This window comes from Peromyscus eremicus, chromosome 5 (assembly GCF_949786415.1).
Source record: "Peromyscus eremicus chromosome 5, PerEre_H2_v1, whole genome shotgun sequence".
Lineage (NCBI taxonomy): Eukaryota > Metazoa > Chordata > Mammalia > Rodentia > Cricetidae > Peromyscus > Peromyscus eremicus.
Window position 1 is genome coordinate 128,227,983 of NC_081420.1, and position 16,368 is coordinate 128,244,350.

The following is a 16,368-nucleotide window of genomic DNA, read 5'->3' on the forward strand; positions in this document are numbered from 1 at the left end:
TACCATGGTTCCAGTACTGTGACAAGTCACTTGAAATAAATCAGTTTGAAGGAGGAAAAGCTTATTTGGTTCATGGTTTTAGTCATGAATACTTGGACATTCTGCTCTGTACCCATGACAGCACAGGGCACTGTGGAGGGAGTATGGAGGGTAGTAGCTGCTTGCTTTGTGCCATCCCATAAGCAAAGAGGGAAAGAGAGGGAGGGGCCAAGATGTGACTCAATGGCCTAACTTCCTCCTGCTAGGACCCACATCCTAAAGGTCCCACCACCTCCCAATAGTACTCCAGGCAGGGAACCAAGCATTCAGCACCTGTTTTGGAGGACATTTGCTGTCCCCCAAACCACTCCATGAACACAGTGTCACTTCTGCTATATTATATTGTCCAAAGTAGTCACAAATAAGACTCAGACTGGGATGAGGGAAGAAGTGCCCTAGGACACGTATTTGAAGGTGACATTAACTCTTGGGCAGTGGCCTTGCACTTGAGTGACTGCCAGTGTGAACATCTTCCTACATTTTGGACCTCAAGTCCGTTGATTGCCCCTGTCTCAGAGAGGGGTGAAGATGCAAGCCTCATCCTTTAGTGGGAAGACCTGGAGTCACAATGCTAAAGTCACTATTCTGAGGGGGAGGAGCAAGGCTCTCGGTGTAGTGAGTCAACAGAAGGGCATTGCAAAACCAAAGCAGGCCTGATCGAGTCAGAGCTCCTGGAGGGAGGTGGCCTGAAGCTCACGTTACTGAATATAGTTCTCTTTCATCACTGGGCAGCCAGTTTTCTCAAGGAAGCCTTTGTCCTATCCCCATTTCCTTATTCCTAAACACTTTGCCCAGTCCTGAATCAGTTTTGTTCACCTACAACACTACCAGTTTCTATGTCCCCCCGGGTGTGATCTGCTACCCTTGAAGTTGGGGGTCATTGTGGTCCTGGGGAAAAGTCCTAGATTTTAGGTCTTCAAAGATAATCGACATAACTACAGAGGGGTGTGTGTGTGTGTGTGGTGTGTGTGTGTGGTGTGTGTGTGTGGGGTGTGTGTGTGTATGTGTGCATGTGGGTTCATGCATGCATACATGGAGGCTAGAGGACATAGGAAGTCCTGTTCATGGCCTCTCAGCCTTATTCCTTTGAGATAATGTCTCTCACTGAACCTGGATCAAGGCTAGCAGTCAAGGAACCCTAGCAAGCCCTCTGTCTCTACCATCCTCAAAACTGGGGTTACAAGCACACACACAGCCTCACCCAGCTTCTTATATGGTTGCTGGTATCTAGACTCAGGTCCTCATGCCTGTACAGCATGTGCTCTTACCCACCGAATCATCTCTCTAGCTCCCTGTATTCTATTTGAATCTACAGGTAATGACACTTTTGTCAAAGTCACAGGTTATTTTTGAGGCATGCATGGTTTGATGTGTTTGTTAAATCCAATCTAAAAGCTTGCTCCAATGGGATTCTAGGAATTAAAGAATTTATGAGTTTTTGAGGCATTTTCCAAGGATGCAGGTAGTTGAATTCATGTTTATGTCTAGCCCTGAAAAATGTGGATCCTTTGGGACCAGAGGAATTGTCACTAGAACCAGCAGCTGGAAGAGCTTGGCATGGTGCATGCCCATAACGGCTGCACTCAGGAGGTGGAGGAAGGATTAGCTAGTGTGCCAGCAGCCTGGGCTACACAGTAAGGCCCTGTCTCCAAACACAAGCAAGCAAGCAAGCAGACAGGGAAACACTGACACTGAACCAGAGGTGGCACTTCATTTGTGCTGTGGCAGACAGAAGTTGTTTCCCACCTAGGATGAAAACCCAGCCCCTCCCCCCCCCCACACACATAGGTTGTCATTGTCACTGAGCCTAAGGCCACCCTTAAGTCAGGGGATCAGGATGAGTAACGTGGTTGAGACTGACCAGACCACTGCCTCAAGTAATGGCATCAGCTAATGGGTGATGCCCAAGCTCCGCCTCCAGCTTTGACCTGTTTGTCAAGAAGGCCTGGAAATAGCTTTCACATTTCCCCCTTCCTTTGCCACTTCACTCCCAGGCTTACCCTCTAAAGGTCAATAGAAGATCATCTAAATTACAGCTCTGACAGTGTTACATTCAGTGGCTCCCAGGTAATTCCACACACCTGGTGGTGACACTCCTCTAACTCCACACACTTGGTGGGGACCCTAACTCCGCCCATCTGGTGGTGACACTCCTCTAACTCCACACACTTGGTGGGGACCCTAACTCCGCACATCTGATGGTGACTTTCCTCTAACGCCACACACTTGGTGGGGACCCTAACTCCACACATCTGGTGGTGACACTCCTCTCTGGCCACATTTCCTCTTGCCTCCTGTATGAGTGTGTCCCGCCGTGCTGAGCTTGGCTCTCCTCTGCACCCAGCTGCTCAGCAGCAGTTGTACTCTGTGCTTCCCCTCAGATGCTCTTCCATGCTGCTAAAGTCTGAAGCCTATCCTTCCTTAAGGCACAGACCAGCTTCCACCTCATCCATGAAGTCCTCCTTGATCTCATTGCAGGACCCCTGCTCTGAGACCTGTGCTATCTTTGGGGGTATTAGGAATATGGTTAAAGGAGAAACTTGTGGAAACTAGGGTCAAAGGCCAGGTTCGTCACTTCCTGGCTGTGTGGCCCTGGGTAATGTACTTCACTTCTGTGTGTCTAAGCCCCAGAAAGAAGTGCAAAAACAGAATTGCTTCCCAGGTTATGATAAAGACTGAAATCTTTATTACACACTAACTTCAATGAAGATGATGCATCATTTCAACTCTTGTCTGTGTTTTAACGTATCAGAAACTATGCAGGCATAGTGGTACATACTGGTCATTACAGCACAGAGGTGGCTGATGAAGGAGAAGAGCAGAAGAGTAAGCTGGAAGCTAACCTGGGATACACAGTGAGTTTAAGGCTAACCTGTGCTACATAACCAGACTTCGTATCAATCAATCAATCAATCAATCATCTCAAAAGTACTTATTAAGCCTCGACTATGAGCCCTGGAGATAACAGTAGTGAATGAAGAACACAGTGCCTTCCAATAAAGCTTTCAGCTTGGCAGATAAGATATGCCAGTTGAGCCTTGTATGATATTAGATTGTTAATTTTATTTTCTTTTTCAGACCATGGAGGCATTCTTTTTTTTTTAATTTCTAAGGGTTTGGCATCTTCTTTCACGCATAGTAAGTGGTATGTCAATGAATGAAAACATGGTAATAACAAAATCACTCACCAGTCCAGGCTGTAGCTTTCCTGCCAAGAGTTGCTGGGCACAGGCTCTCCCTCCCATGGGAAAGGCCCAGAATGAAGCACAGAAGTGGGAATCCTGGGCCAGCAATAAGCCTGATGTTCACAGCTGGTGAGAAGCCTGGGACAGGGGCAGGCTTGTCCTGATGATGTCTTGGGGTAGACTCCCCAGTTCCTGTGCTGTGAAATACAATCGTATCTCTAAAATTGAAAATGCATAAGGGGGCCACCAAGAGGACTCAGTAGCTTAGTAAGTGGAGCACCTGCATTTGGGTGGAGGCTCCATTGTTGACCTCTTTGACATTAACCAATTTCTCCAGCTTTCTGAGTTCTAGTTTTCTCATGTGAAAAATAAGGAGGTGGGACCAGCTGAGTCTCCTTCTTTCTCTGTTCCTTTTATCTTTCATTCCTTTCTCTTTCCTTGGAAATGTTATCATTTAAGCGATTTTTCCAAGTAAATTCATATTTGGGAATGTTCCCTTTATTTGGGGAAAATGAGACCAGAAACTAGGGCTTCTGCATCCAACTCTTAGCCCTCACTACTTCCTCCTGTGGCCTGACAGCACTCCAAGAAGAACCCTAAGGACCCCAGGATTGCAGCAAACACAACAGGAAGACCCATGATCCTTCAGCTCAGCCTTGAGCTGAAGCATCTATGACTCAGGGCACCAGAACCCACAGCCTTTAATTAAAACCACTTCAACTTACCCCCATTAACTATGATTGATGCACCAACTGGAGAATAAGTGCATTAATACTATAATTATCTGTTAAGGATGTTTTATTGATTCTTCAATGATATTCTAGTCAGTTTGTATTATTTAGTTTCTGGCTTAAATCAGGAAGAAACGGCTATTGGTGAAGAAATTAATCATCTAAATCAAATTGCCATTGATGCTTTCAGAAATAAAACTCTGGGACTGCGTTCGTCAAGCCGCTTACTGGCTAATGTTGGTTGCTGTGATGATTGATGGTGTGGGCTGTGAAGGGTTCAGTGCATAGCTCAAGGCTGTGGGTGAAACATCAAGGAATCCTGGGCTTCTATCGAAGAGAAATCTTTTCTCCAGCTCAATCTACTCTCCAATCTTCTGGGTCCTCGAACTGTGGGTCATTAGATGACAGATCCCGGGCTGGTCAGGTCCTGGAGCTTCATGCTTTTGGGTGCTTGGAGCACTGATTCTTTAGGTATGGTCCCAAGACTCCTGAGGCCTTTGGTTCCTTCAGCTCTTGAGAGGAAAATGGGAAAGGCTGAGAGAGGAGAGCATATATTTGGAACCTCTTTCAAGCAGAAATCTTTCAGTTACAATGGAGGGAAACTCTGATGCCAACAGTCCTATGTGAAAGCCCTGTAGGGTAGGGTCTGTTTTTCCAGATGGCTTTGCAGGAGCTAGAGCTGCCACAAAGGCAGGCTTCTCTATGCCTCAGCTAATGTTCCCCAACATCTGGGCCTTACCTTTAAGCTACAGGGTAGCAGGAAAGGTAAGCAGATGCATGTACCCTGTCCCCACCTCACCCTATGGAGAAAGTGACCACACCTTGCTTGTTCCATTATGTTAAGTGTGGAGAGCTCTGGTTGGCTCCTGGGCTTCCTACCATGGGGCTTCTTGCTCAGAGAGCATGAATATTTTCTTCCTTTTTCTTTCTTTCTCTCTTTCTTTCTTCCTTCCTTTCTTCATTCATTCTTTTATTTGTTTTGTTTTTACATTCCAATCAAAGCTTCCCCTCCCTCCCCTCTTCCCAGTTCCTTCCTCCTCATTCATTCCTCCTCCACTGTTACTCTTCAGATACAGGCAGACTTCCCATGGTTATCAACCAGCCACAGCATATCAAGTTGCAGTGAGACTAGGCCCCTCTTCTTCTCTTAAGGCTGGATGAGGCAATCCAGTAGGGGGAATGGGTCTCAAAAGCAGGCAACACAGTCAGAGACAGCCCCTGCTCCCAATGTTAGGAGTCTCACACGAAGACCAAGTTACACAATTGTCACAGTGTGCCTAGGTTATTCCCATGAAGGCTCCCTGGTTGTTGGTTCAGTCTCCGTGAGCTCCCATGAGCTCAGATTAGTTGATTCTGTGGGTTTTCTTGTGATGTCCTTGACCACAATCCTTCTTCCCCCTCTTCCACAGGATTCCCCGAGATCCACATAAGGTTTGATGTTTGGCTGTGGGTCTCTGCATCTGTTTCCATTAGTTGCTGGGTGAAGCCTCTCTCATGACAGCTGGGTTAGGCATCAGTCTGTGAGTACAGCAAAATATCCTTAGAAATCATTTCACTGAGGGATTTCTTTTTTGCCATCAAATTTTTGTTCTATCTTATATCTCTGGGCTATCCTGCCTATGAGTCCTGGCTCTCAGAGGTGAGATCCCTCCCAAGGTATGGCTCTTCAGCTGTTCCAGCCATTAGTTGGCCACTCCCATCATTTCTGTGCCATCTTTACCCCAGCATGTCTTGTAGGCAGGACAAATTGTAGGTCAAAGGGTTTGTGGCTGGGTTGGTGTCCCAGTCCCTCCCCTAGAAGTCTTACATGGTTTATAGGAGATGGCCTATTCAGGCCCGTATCCCCAGTTGCTAAGAGTCTTAGCTGGGGTCACCCTTATGGATTCCTGTGGTTTCCATTGCTCTAGGTTTCTAGCTCATCCCAGAGATGCCCTCAGACTCCAGTTATCTCTTCCAGTACTCTCTCCCTCCATCCTCCCCAACCTGATCCCTCCTGTTTCTATCCCCATTCTCCCATCCAGACCCCCTTCCATTGGCAATGTCCATTTTCTTTCCCCTTCACAATGAGATTTGTGCATCCTCCCCCATCCCCCGCCACCCCAGCCCTCCTTGTTACTTAGTTTCTTTAAGTCTGTGGGTTGTAGCATGGTTCTCCTTTACTTTATAGCTAATATTCATTTAGGAATGAGTATGTACCATGTTTGTCTTTCTGGGTCTGGGTTACCTCACTCAGCATGATTTTCCAAGTTGCATCCATTTTCCAGCAAATTTCCTGGTGTCCTTATTTTTAACAGCTGAGTAATACTCCATTGCGTAAATGTACCACATTTTCTTTATCCATTCCTTGGTTGGGGGGCGTTTAGGTTGTTTCCAGTTTCTAGCTATTACAAATAAAGCTACTATGAACATAGTTGAGCAAGTGTCCTTGTAGCATGGTAGAGCATCCTTTGGATATATGCCCAGGAGTAGTATAGCTGGGTCTTGAGGTAGATCAAGTCACAGTTTTCTGAAAAACTGCCACATATTTTCAATGTGTGCTAAAAGCACTCCAAGGACAGACAGAAAGAGCAGAAGACAAAAGTGACCATCCATATGAAGCTTCTAGTCATACACGTTCCAGTCAGGATCACCTGTGTCCTATTGGCCAAGGCTAGCCACATGACTAAGACAAGCAGTAAGGGCTGGTGTGCATACGGCTCCCGTGGAGATGGGGTGCGTGGCACTCGAGAATCCTCGTAAGATCTACCATGACTCCCACTCTAGATAAACTGAAAACAGAGAAGGAGCTTTCCAAACCAAAGGGTAGTATGCCAGAAGAATGGACAAGACAGACAGGCTCCTGAATAGTGACATCCCCATCTAGTGTTGGAAAGCCCTCTACTGGCCCCTGCACAGGGGAACTCAGCCTGCAGCGACAACATGTTCTACCTTTTGGCCACTCTGACACTATTCCAGAAAAAAAAAAGGGAATGAAAATATTCTTTTCTTAACCTACCACTACAGAAGCTATTACTGTAGAGGAAGGGGAAAGATGAAGACAGGAGACTTCTCTGTAAAGAGAAGAGAGAAATGAGGTGTGGAAGAAGCAAACCTAAGCATCGCTCTAGCCCTCCTCACTCTAACCCATGCACAGTAATTTAAATGCCTGCCATCCTGTGCTTCCTTCAAGTAGGTGACACACTTGTGACTCCAGCAGAGAAATATCACCGATCGGGACAGAGGGCAGGAGCCTCAGCCAACAGGAACACGGCTTGCTCTCATTCATGCCTTTGGAAGAACTATTTACTCCCACTATGCTTTCAGTTTACCAGCCAACAATTAGAGCTGGCTAACGGGCCAACAAGCTGGCGTGGTGCACCCAATTATCTTCTGAAAATGGATTTCTATGACTGGGGCTTTGAATCGCAGCTTAAATCAAAAGCTCATGAACCCAGTTGTGGTCGAGGGAATGAGTCTAGCTGATGAGATAATGAGAGCTCTGACTCCAGCTCAGAGAAAGGGACACGGGAAAGGGTAGTGCTCTCTCTCTCTCTCTCTCTCTCTCTCTCTCTCTCTCTCTCTCTCTCTCTCTCTCTCTCTCTCTGACTCTCTCTTGCTCTCTCTCTGTCTCTGTCTCTAACTCTGTCTTTTCTTCTATCCCACTTTTCTTCTTTTTAAAAATTGCCTTTGAAGGCAACAATGCCTCACATCTCATCTCGAGGTGGTAATGTGGCAGATGGCAACTTATTCATTGGCCCCAAATGAACAGGAGCCCTTTAGCATTCAGGACTTCCCTCTGTCCAGCCTTTGCCTGCTCTGGTTGATGTGGGCACCCAAGCTTGCACTCCTATTCCCTCAGACCAAACTCTCCAAGCAGGGCATTTGCAATCCAGGGTCACAGGAGGAGGAGCATGTGTCCCAGGGACTGATTTGTTTATGCAGATATGGCTGGAGCCCAGAGCCCAGAGCGCAGAGCAGCAGGCATCTCCCTGCTCACTCATGGCACTTCATTCCGATTACTTCCCTCTTAAGAAGAGCCAATTTGCCAATTATCCCTGAAATGTTTGATTAGGTAGCTTTCACCTAAGATGCTCTGCCACTGGCTATGGTCTTCTGGGGTTTGGTCTCTTTGGAAGATGGGGATGGGGCTTGGATGAGAAGCACCCAACACAAGCATGCTGTTTCTCCTGTAGGGTCCACACACCTTGGCATCTAGAGAATGTGAGTTTAAGCAAGCAACAGCAGCAGTCATAAAGCTCCCATTTCTTTCTCCTTGCTGCTAATTACAGTCCCCTCAGGACTCCTAAAAGATTGTTCACATCAAGGCTCCCACTTCCAGGGAGGCCAACTTTGTGAGTCTGAGTTGGGGCCCAGACGTTCACACTTTTTAAAGCTCCCAGATGAGTCTCACACACAGAGGCAGGGAGAGCCGATTTGAGGCCCCCGGTATGCCAGGAATGGTGCACAGATTGGCAAATGTGAGCCTGGGGATAAGGAAAGCAGTGCCTTCCTGTGGTCGGGAACCAGGTCCAGCAAGCTTAGGAACTCATTGAGGGTGGCTTGGAGAGCAGTCGGCGGCGATAGAAAAGTGTTCAGGTTAGGTACTCTGTGGGGAAGGGATGGGTGTTTGAACCGAAAGTGTAAAGGGAGGGCGGTGGCAAACTGAGGGTAGGTGAGAGGAACCTTCCATCTCCCCAGAGATAAGTGTGGGGCCTCGGTGAGGGCACACATTTGCCACTGTGAGAATTCATATTTGTTAATGTTCAAAATTACTTTATTCATCCAATTTCTAAATTGTTTCTATATGTATGTATACACACACACACACACACACACACACACACACACACACACACACACACACTCGAGGAGGGGGGTGGTTTATAGTCTCCTTGACTATGACCTCCACGGAGTCAGGGAGTTCTCATGGTTAGCAACCATGGGCCTGGCAGAGCCTAATTACTTGATCTGTGCATGTCACTGAACCTGTCTCTGGAATCCCACAGACCCCTTGGATCATCTCCCCGAGCTTCTGGAAGGTGGAATTTTTGGTTATGGTTGACAAGGGATTCATCTGACAATAGAGTCAAAGAAAGAGCCATAGGAGCCGGCCGGGCTGACAGTGCCTTTTTGAGAGCTGGTCCAGAGCATCTGATAAGAATACAGGGAGAGATCAGAGCATGGTGAATCATATTTGGGAGAAAATCTCTTTTGAAAAGCTAAGGATAGGTCATGTTTTTTTCATACTTGTCAACTTGGCTGAATAATTTGCTTAAAATAAATGGCCGAGAATGGTAAGTTGCTATGTAAGGGGAATCAGGTAAGCTCTGGGCTCTGTGAGTATGTCTGCTCTAGAGGGCCTGGCTTGGGTGGTGCAAATTCTGTGGGTGGGGGAGGTAGTTTATGCATTCAGACAGGTTCAGTGTCTCCTCGGCACCAGCACAAGGTTTCTAGGGTGCACATTAGCCAATTTCCAAGGCAAACAGACCCCATCCATCAGCAAGGCTGAAGAGGAACCCTGTATCTACGATGTGTCAGGTTCTCAAACGTGAGCCAAATGAGTTAATATCTTCTCATTGTCGTTTTTATTAAGCCTTTGTTAAGCTAATCTTGGCTAATGATGTGTCTCTGTCAGAGGTCTTATAATAAGGTAAGCGTTATTTCCATAACCTTTCCAGAGAGAACACAGTAGCTTTGGAAGTGCAGGAATGGCAGTGTCCAAAACGTAAGTGGCCTGGCCAATCCTTGCAGCACAGAGCCCAGGGAACCACTCAACACTTGTGGCGCCAGCTTTGAGGACAACACTGTTTAGGTGGTAACGGTTGGATGTTCTTTAGTCTATGGGGGGAGAATTGGTGAGTTTGGGATGAAGCAGGCAGAGTGCCAACCTCACAACCAAGTGCCAGAGCTATGGCACAAGAGCAAATGTAGGAAACAACACGGCTTGGCTTCATTCTCTCTGCCTCTCCCGTTCACAAATAGTGTGCCTGGGCTCAGGGAAGCCATATTTGGGTACTGCTGGTCCAAACCTTGCTGAGCTGGCTCATCCTGCCACGGAAGAGCCAAGAATCCAAAACTTTCTCTAGTTCCTCTGCTTGTCAAAATTCTCTCTTTTTTTTCTGTCACCTAACCATTTTTTTTTTCTGTAAAAAGCTGATCAATTAATTTATACTAATACTGTAATGCTTTATGCAGTAAGTAGCTACTGAGTTAGTTGTTGGCCCCTGCCTGCTGGCAGCCACAGTATATATCCCGGCTTCTGGATAGTTCGTTCCAGGGTGAGTGGGGGAGAGTTGTCAGAATATCTGAACGTGAAGGGGAGTCACTTCTCTATGGTAAGTTATGAAGGGTTCCTGGGCTCTGTTTTGCCAGCAGACTCTTCATTACGTTCTCAGCTTGCACAGTCTTGGTGAGGATCATGTGACCAGGGTGGCAGAGATAACAGGGAGCAGAAGCTGTCTGTCAGTCATTCTTAGCTGAATCCTCCCAGAAGCCATGAGAATTTGGAAGTGGATTCTTCCTAGGTGAGCTTTTGGATGAGGCTTCATTCAGTTCTGGCTGATTTACTGTTGTGGACATTATTAGCAGTTTAAAATTTAGATTTATTTATGTTAGTGTATGAGTGGTTTACCTGCATGTATGTTTGATTACCATGTGTGTGTCTAGTACGCAAGGATGTCAGAAGAAGGAATCAGATCCCCTGGAACTGGAGCTATGGATGGTTGTGAGTCACCATGTAGGTGCTGGGAAGGAGCAACAGTTGCTCCTAACTACTGAGCCATATCTCCAGTCTCAATTATTTCAGAAGACAATGGGTTTCAATGTGCTTTTATACACACACACACACACACACACACACACACATCATACATACATACATACATACATACATACATACATACATACATACATATGATTATATTTACTTCCCTACTTCACCATGCTGGCTTTCTTCTTCTTCCTGAATAGAGTACCTTTTACTCTTTTGTCATTTCTTTGCTAAATATAGAGTCCACATACGAGGGAAAACAAGCATGACTTTGTCTTTCTGAGTCTGGCTTATTTTATTTAACATTGTGATCTTCAATTTCATCCATTTTTCTATAAATGCTGTGATTTCATTTTACTTCATGGCTGAATAATGTTCCACCGTGTGTACATGTCACACATTTCTTTATTCATTCATGTATTGAAGGGCATCCAGGATGGCTCTACATCTGATGTGTGTGTATCTCTGTCGTGTGCTGACCCAGCAGGGTCCTTGGGAGATCTATGTTCAGGAGTAGAAAAGCTGAGCCATATGGTAGATCTACTTTTTACTTAATGCTGCTGTTTGTTTTGAGACAAGGTCTCACTGTGTATCCTTGGCTGACCTGGAATTCACTATGTAGAGTAGGCTGGATTTGAACTCACAGAGACCCACGTGATGCCTGCCTTTGCCTCCCATTAAAAGTGTGCACCGCCATGCCTGAATAGTCTTAGTTTTTGGAGGAACATTCATATCAATTTCCACAGTGACCAATCTAATTTACATTCCTGGCAACAGTGAATAAAGGATCCTTACCCCAACCCCGGATCCTCACCAACATTTCTTGGTGCTCTGGCTGTCACATAGACTGCAGCTTTCAAAGGGATGTGTCAACAGATGGATGCCTAACCTGCTCAGTTCTATCCATGGGAACCACAGGACATCTTGTGATTACGCCCCTACATCTGCAGCTGTCTTTTGTGTGGAAGTTCAGAGCTTGGCCACTGAGGTTCAGGGGCCTAGCCCCCATCAAAGGCTGCAGCATGTGTTACAGAGAAGAACCTCTCCGACTGTGAGCATGATAGCGGGCAGTTGGGCCATGCTGTATGTGGGATATTTCTAGGGATAGGCTGTGGGATGAAGTTTGGAATCCCTTTTTGAGGCTCCTCAAGAGGGTTACTTCACTCAGGTGTGTGGGTCTCTGACCTTTGGTGCCATCTCTCTGAAGAAGGTCGACCGGCCACTACTTAGACCCAACCACCTTGTTCTATGGAGGCAGGACAAATGCACCATCCTGGTGTCTCTTGAGGACAGCTATTTGAACGGCTCCATGTCTATTTGTTTGCCAATTACCTACCTGTGACTCTACCTTCCTTATGAGTCCATTTTCCTTCAGGACGGAAAGACAAGCTTTGACCAGACCATAGGCCAGCACAGCTAAGAGCGTCATTTCAGAGGCAGGTTCTCTGATCTGCCAGGCCCTCTCCTTCCAATTGTGTGATGAGATCTCTCTGGGTCTCAGTTTCCTCACTGCGAAGTAGGGTAAGAACATAGCAGTCTCTCTGCAGTTTTACAGTGACTAACTGGGACTAACTGAGTAGTTACTAACTACTAGGTCATGGGAGTCAGTCAGGGCCAGCAATTACTTCACTCTTTCCCCCTGAAATGCTTGACTTTCCTCAAAGATCTCGCAGTAGAATTCATGTCCCATCCCGGCACCCGGGATGTGAAAGAATGTACAGACTAAGACTTTTTCACAGATGTCGAGAACTCTCATCCCAAGGTCACTGTCTCTTTCCAGAGTCCCCTGCTGTCCTTCACGGGGCCTCTTTCTGGCTCTGGTTGTCACTTTGTCACTTGAGAGGATCACTTCTTTCCCAACCTCAGTTTCTACATCTATAAGATGGGACTAAAAGCAGCTCAATATTCTTGAAGGGGCTGTGGTCAGAACTAAAGGAATGGGAACTGGAGAGGGGTTAGGGGCTGAGACCCCCACAAACAAAGTCAGGAGAACACTGGAGAATGAGGACAGAGGCCAAGGAGTGGAAAGGATATTCCAAGCCCTTGTCTTCTCTTCATGGCCCCAGAAAGAGTGTTGATGCTCTTGCCTCCTCGTGGGACAGTGCATGCTTGATGCAGAGTGTGGGGTTTCATCCATTCCTAAGCCCAGAACACAGGAAGCGATTGGTAGGTTTGTGCTGAATGAATGTGTGAGGGAGGGAACTTGGTTTCTAAGTACTTGTGATTCACACATGACAATATTCCTGAAGCACAAGAAGCTAGAGGGCTGAAAATTGAAGGCCAGCAGACTATATATGCATATATACATGCACATACACATGTATATAACATATTATATAATTTTTATATTACAGGTCTCCTGCATATGTATATATATATATATACATATGCAGGAGACCTGTAATGTGAAAGAATGTACAGACACAGTATTATGAGACAAAGGACCTTAAAAAATCCCACTTAGCTCATTTTGTGTTGGCCATCTACTGCTGGGCATGGGACCTGGCCTTAAGTGTGGTATGTATACTCAATGAGATCCCCTTGGAGAAAACTAATTTTTTTCTTTGCAGGTGGTTATCAATTGGAGATAGCTTCTGGGTTAGGGATGAGGGCTTGTGTCCAATTCTCTCAGTTGGGACCCCATGTGGCTTAGACCAATGCAGGCCCTGTGCATGCTGCTACAGTCTTGATAGCAGGGCTTTTTACCTGGATTCAGATCAGAATCCCACCATGCTGAGGTCATACTGGGTTTTGGTCTCAGTCATGGCCAGGAGTCTGAGCCCAGAGGGTAATGTGAGAGCTGGGTGGATCTGTTAATTCTGTTTTATGCTGGAGTGGAACGGGCAGTTTTCTGATCACTAGAACCTTCTCCTGTACGTTCAGGAGACATTTTGATGGTGGCATGTGCTTAGGTTCATTATTCAGGAGTGATGCAAGGGAAACCTATCTGTTCAGGTGACAGCCCAAGGTCAGAGAAAACTCTGCTAGGCTCAGACTGAGGTCCCAGAAAGCTGTAACCCTGCCCTGGCAGTTGTCACACTGAATATGAATAGTAAGCACCACATGACCTCCCAGAGCCAGGCCAAGAGTCCTGGAAGGGTAGAGGTCTTGGTTGATGCATCTGGATTGTCCATGGCAGGGCAGGAAAGGTCAGGGCTGAATGAGTCATTGAGTACAGCAGGGAGTGAGCATATTCACTGCAGTATGCCAGGGAGCAAGCTCCACCCTCCAATGTCTAGAAACCATCAAACCTAGAGGCTAGGCCAGTCACTTTGCCTTCTCTGGTCCTTGATTCCATCCCCTGTCAGCTTAGACTGGGTCTGAAATTAGGGCCTCAGGAGCCATACCAGGTTGTAATGTGTTTTGTTTGGCCAGCATTAAAATGTAAAATTAAAAAAATCTGAATGCATTTAGGCTGGGCACAGTGCTATCCAGTGGTCCCCAGAAGCATCCCCTGCTAGCACGTGTGTCCTGTCCACTCTCCGTGTGTGAGAGACCTGTTAGCTCAACGACACTTGGTTTGCTAACCCTGGCATAGGAAGTCTCTGGAACTTGCTCTGATGTGCTAACATCTTATTAAAGGAAGAGGGCTAAGTAAATGGAACGAAACAAGATAAAGGAAGCAGAGGGGAAAAAAGGGAAAGGAGAAAGTGGGGAATGACAGGTAGGCAGGGGGAAAAAATCAGCAAGAAAGATGTTCCATCTCAAAGAGTCACTCCAACCTGTCCTTTGAATCAAAAACAAATCCACGGCCACTTAGGAGAGAATGGAATCAATAGGCAGATACTGGGAGAGACTGCCATTCCCGAGTGTCCAGGCACAGCCAGAATGCCTGGCCATGACTGAGTCCAGGGATGCACCCACCTCCGCTCTTGTGAGCAAAAAGACTTGACCTCAAGGGCAGCAGCCCCCTCAGATATTGCCCCAGGAAACAGCAGCTCACCTGGCCACAGCTGTCCTCAAGTCTCCACACCCCGAGCCCACAGAGAGCAGGAGGCTGGCCACCGTGGCGGCGTTGGCCATGGTGCTGAATTATTAATGCACATTTCAGTTATCCTTCGCTTCAGCAGAAATATGACAAAGCAATCCCAGATAATGAAATCAGCCACATTTCTGCTGTTCACAGCAGGTTTTCAGGGGGCAAATTTTGCCCCCACAGTCATGGTGCTGATTGAGTTACATGTTTGTGGGTGGGAGCATGACTGTCCGTGTTATCGATTGGTATGTAGTACATAGATTAGAAGGACCTGAGGCCCTTTATTACAGTGGGTCAGTGACTGTTCATAGCCAGATGGTAAGGGGGGGGACTCTGCAGAACCAGCAGCTGTCATTTCTGAGAGGGACTCTGGGGAACGGCAGGAGGCCACACAGCCTTAGTCCAACCTGACAAATCTTTACCAACCCTGCATCTATCTGTCACAGAAGCGTCACACTTTCAATGACATCTGGGCTTTGTGGAGGTGCTTTGATATAAGGAATGAGATATGAGATCCCACAGCTCTCCCACTCTCCCTTCCTCTCTGCCACCCTCACCCCTCTTGGCTATGTAGTATTAATTTTCCCCCCAAAATTCAAGTAACTAGAAACTAAAGTTATATTCAATCATCCAGCAACTCCAGGGCCTCCATCCACAGATAGTAGACCTGTTACAGACCAAGGAACACTCAGGCATGTGGACATGCTTTGTTTTCTCATGCTGAACTAAATAACCTCCATGTGATTACGGTATCCACTTTAGCTGCCTATGCATTCAAATTAGAAATGTGACAGAATTCAGGGCCAGGGGCTTCTGACATATTATACCTGCAGAGCCCAAGCCCACAGATAAGGCAATTGTCAGGGTAGATTCCTAGTTGTTACTGCAATTTTCCCTAATGTTTTATACAGTGATGTTGAACACAGCCTCATAAAAAAGAAAGAAAATAAATAAATAAATTCACCACTATATACAATTTCCTGATTTCCAGGTGCCAAGATGCAGCCCGAAGAACTTGACATATTTTATCATAACTGTAATTGGGATTCACACAACAGCGTTTCTTAAGGCATTCATCTTCAAAGTGTTATTTCCTTTTGAAATGCTTCACCTGGGTCACGGGTCTTTCATTACTCCAATCTTAAACCTGCACAGGAAATAAGAACACTCCTATTCAAAGAATAGAAAATAGAAATCATTTCCGGTCTGTAGGACAGGAACAGTGACTAGGTTAATGTCACTCTGGGATGTGGGGTAGAATCAAGTTGACAGTAGTCGTGGGGTGGAGCAGACACTTTTGCTCAGACAAGCTTCTGTGGGCTAGCCTGTGGTGCTTGGCACCAATAGTGATTTAAGTGGTACTTGGGCAAAACTGTCAGCTAGTATTTCAGTACTTGGTCACTGTGCGTTGTGCCATTCACATGGAGTTTAGGAATACTTTCAACTCCTTTTCATCTCTTATCCAAGGGCACCCTTCTTTTGAGACAGGGTCTCATGTGGCTCATGCTGGCCTTGAATTTGCTGTGTAGCTGAGGATAAACTTGAATTCCTGCTCCTCCTACCTCAGCCTCCAATGTGCTAGGATTACTGTCGTGTACCACTATGCTTAGCTTAACCCAGGGTTTTTTGAACGTTTCCACTCATGATCCACTTTCACCTGAGAAATTTTCATGTGACTCTGGGTATGTA